Source organism: Octodon degus, unplaced genomic scaffold (assembly GCF_000260255.1).
Source record: "Octodon degus isolate 3935 unplaced genomic scaffold, OctDeg1.0 scaffold00039, whole genome shotgun sequence".
In the NCBI taxonomy this organism is placed as follows: Eukaryota; Metazoa; Chordata; class Mammalia; order Rodentia; family Octodontidae; genus Octodon; species Octodon degus.
Window position 1 is genome coordinate 11,626,710 of NW_004524615.1, and position 3,825 is coordinate 11,630,534.

Genomic DNA, 3,825 nt, shown 5'->3' on the forward strand with positions numbered 1-3,825 from the left:
GAGTGACCTGTCTTCAGCCGGACACTGGAGAGTGGGTGAGGCCCACGTGCAGCTTCTGAGCTCTTCGCTCCTTGACCAGGGCTCTGTGCTGGGTGGCATAAACATGTTTTGCCAGTGCCAGCCTGCGACATAAGAGCTGTGTTCTCCTCCAGCAGGCCTGGAAAGGCCTTCTAGAATGCAAACCATGTGCTGCATTTCTCAGTAGCCAGGTGACTACTTCGTCAGCAACCAGTGTGGATCGGGCCCTGGGCAGGGACAAAGGCTCTCTGTGTCCCAGTGCCTGCACCGCTTACCCACACTTTGTGCAGTGCTGCCCTACCCTCGGCCTCCTCTCCAGAACGCAGGTAGCAACTGCAGGCGAGTCTGACCTGCTTCATTTTATTGCATATTGGATTCCAGTAAGTGGTTGAGTTTAGAAGTCACCACAAATCTGTTTTTAGAAGTACTTTAGGAATACTCAACTGCTTGGGGAGATTGGAAGCGTGAGATGGCGTATTTCTGTCTTTGATCAGGGGCTGGGAAGCATGCTGAACTCCAGTAGAGCCTGGTGATAGTAATGGAGCCTGAGGGGCCTGCAGACTGCTCTCTGAGCACTCTCAGTGTTTGCTTAGGTTAAATTTCTTTTAGTTATAATTTGCACACAACAAAATACACAGCCTAAATGCACAGGATAGTGGTTTTGACACCATACCCCCCAACCACTACGATCAAGGTGGAAAGTGTCATCACCCACACTTCAAAGGGTGATGGCTTCCTGCCCCACTGATCTTTCTAGTTCTAGGTCAAATGTCATAGCTGTGGCTCTCTGTGGCCCCCCAGAGCTCTCAGTCCTACTCCTGGAGGCCTTTGGTGCTCTCTGATCTGCCCTAGTCTTGAGGGACCAAGAAGTACTGAGTAGCTCTAGGTGGAGGCCATCTCACTGTGGCCTTGGACACCAACTTGAGTGGGAACCTAGGCACTTGGCATACGCCAGGCAGGGCCATCATGCCCACTTCCAGGTGGCCACTGAGGTGGCATGGAGGTTCCTAGGTGGCACCCACGGGGCCATGGCACCTTCTGTGGCATCTGTGCCTGGCCTTGGCACCTGGCTGTTTGTCCAGCCTACCTCTGTACACAGGGCTCCTTTCTTGGCTCAGCCCGGTCTGTTGGGATTTTCTGGCTGCAGCTTCTTATGCCCTACAAATGGGGTGGGGCACCATGAAGGCCACATCTGCACTGTTATATGTTTTGAAGATGTCAACACAGTTGCCTTTAAAGTGATGCATGAAAAGGTAGTGATTTCTGCTATGGCCAAAGAATAAAAAACCTATGAAAGGTTGCCAAGGCCACGTTCGTAGGGCTGGCGTGGCGTCAGGACCACAAAGTGCCAATTGTGTTCCTAGCCCCAGGAGAGTCTGAGCTGGGGCAGGTATGGTGGTGAGGGGTCCTCGCCTCTGATTTCAAAGGTGCCGGCCTTTCAGCAGCCTGCGTTGTGGCTAATGTAAGGAAGGGGCTTCGTCCGTCACTTTCCGGGGGGTTCAGAGGGGCTGGCGAGGGCCGGCTCCAGCAGGAAAACCTGGAGTTGACTATAAAGAAACTACCAAACCCCAGAAGGAGAGCATCAAAGGGCGCACAGGATGCGGCGCAGCCCTGGCTGGCACGGCGCCTGAGCCGCATGGGACCCTGACCTCTGAGCTGCTCCTACTCACAGGCCAGCCCCAAGTTCAGAGTTCACGGCATTTTGTTTTTTCACCTGTTTCCTACAGTTCTAAGAAACTTCTGAAGAGTTAATGTGTAACTATATCAGACACTCAGCCTTTCTCCAGGGAAAACAGCCTTATTTAGTGGAGGGAGGGGCAGGCACAGAAGGTTTCTGGAAGATGGAGAGCCCTCCTAGGGTCAGCATCTGCAGTCACTTTCTCCCTTGGCCACCTCCACACTTGCTCCAGGTGATGTCCAGTGGGAGGATGAGGGCAGCAGGTGCCCCCTTGTCAGCTACACCGGAGTGGCCTAACAGTGATCACCTTTGTCCGGGGAGATAGCTCAGTAGAATAAGCGCTTGCCTGGTAAGCGCAGGGTCCTGAGTTCAATCCCTGGTATCACAAAAAAAAAAAAAAAAAAAAAAAGTGTTCACTGTGCCCTTCCTGAGCTTGAGGAGGGGGCAGGAGAGGCCCTGCTGGGGCCGACTCTGATGCAAGATGATGAATGGTGAAAGCCGAGTTCTCCGGTAGGCTCTTCTGTGGACTGGGGATTTCTGGTTCTGGGAATTTCTCCTCTGGCCAGGAGTGGCAGAGCTGGATCTCAAGGGGGCCTGGGCTCCATGGCTCCTCCATGAGGTCACTTTACTTTTTCTTACCAGTACAGTCTTAATCTGGTCTGGCACCTGGTCATTTACTAGTAGCTGATTTCTTACAGAGAGAAGCTTGAAGTGATGACATATGGATTTTACTAGTATTTCCTTTTGTCATTAAATTTTAATACAAACAAGAGTAAGCCATTCTGGGAAGGGTTAACCCTTTTTAAAGTTTGTTTTTATGTTGCATATTGATCCTTTTGCAAACTGATCTAGAATTAAACCTTATACCCTTTCATTTGGTTCATCTGGAGTGTGTGTGTGTGTGTGTGTGTGTGTGTGTGTGTGTAAACAGGGACTGAGCATATGGAATACTAGTGATCCGTAAACTTTAAGTCCTGCCTGTTATACTCTTGCCACCAGGTGGCTAGGAAAAAATTAACCAGGACAAATGCAACAATTATGCAAAAGACTAGTAATCACTTTCAATTTCTGCTTCAGTGATGAAATATGAAACTGGAGATGGACTGTGCTTCCAGAAAGAAACCGCTGAGTAAGCAACGGGCATTTCAAGCAGTGCTGGGCCCGAGGGACATTTGCATCAGTGTTTTTGTTTTTTTAAAGACAATGTTAAACTAGTGAGACTTTGCTGACCTGAAACTTTTGGAGACTCTCTGGGCCTGTCCCCCTCCAGGTGGACCCCGGATGTTCATATTGACCTTCTGGGTGGGGACAGAGGCTCAGCTTTGGGGTCCTTAGTAGCGGGTCCCTCACCACCGGCCCTGCAGCTGACCTGGCACTTGCTCTCACCGTGTTCTTGGGGTCTGTAGAGACCTTGCTTACGTTCACTTGCAACGGGAACTCTACACTGGGAGCACACCTCTCCAAACTGAGCGTTACTGAATGTTAGTGTCTCGTGCCTCTTTGATTCTGTCCATTGGGGTGATGATATTCAATTTTCGACTCATTTTCACCCAGTACATCTGTTAGAGTAAGGACAGCAGCACAAGGCCCAGACTGTGCCATGGACCTGAAGCCCACCTATTTCCTGGCGCTGTGTCACATGGCACTTGCCTCTTGTGTGCATTCTGGGTCACCTTTGGTCCTGTCACTTATTCACTCTGACAAGTAACCCCTTGGTTGTACACCATTTTATTCAAACTCGCTTTTCTGATTCAAAGTGAACATGAGTGCCTTAATCCTCTAATGGGAATTAATTGCTTGTTTCAGTGCTTAACTCTGATCCTTTCTCAATCCCTGCAGGGACAGGTTGCTTCCTAAAGGATTGGACTTTGTTGCTCAAAACGCAATCAGAAAAGGTAATGATGTTTTTCTTAAGAAAGAAGCCAAGGGCTGGGATATAGCTCAGCAGCATAAGTGACTACCTGGCAAGCACAAGGTCAGGAGTTTGATCTCCAGTACCTAAAAAACAGAAAATAAAGAAAAAAAGAAAGAGGGCCGAGGATATAGCTCATTGGTATTAGTGCCTGCCTGTCAAGCATAAGGACTCAAATTTGATCCCTGCTACCAGAAAAAAAAAAAAAAAATTTGAG

At 49.4% G+C, this 3,825-nt stretch overlaps 1 protein-coding gene across 9 annotated transcripts in view; it reads left to right on the forward strand.

The window, feature by feature from the left end:
- Ggact (gamma-glutamylamine cyclotransferase) overlaps positions 1-3,825 on the forward strand; it is a 33,585-nt gene that overhangs the window by 22,276 nt on the left and 7,484 nt on the right. For 7 of the 9 annotated variants that reach the window (XM_023715171.1, XM_023715167.1, XM_023715168.1 and 4 more), the window contains one exon: positions 3,536-3,591. The exons of 1 other annotated variant lie outside the window; for it this stretch is intronic. The gene's annotated coding sequence lies outside the window, so the exon portion shown is untranslated. Of the gene's footprint in view, positions 1-1,905; positions 1,929-3,535; positions 3,592-3,825 lie in introns of those variants that run through there. One more of the 9 variants, XM_023715173.1, reaches the window with a different exon arrangement.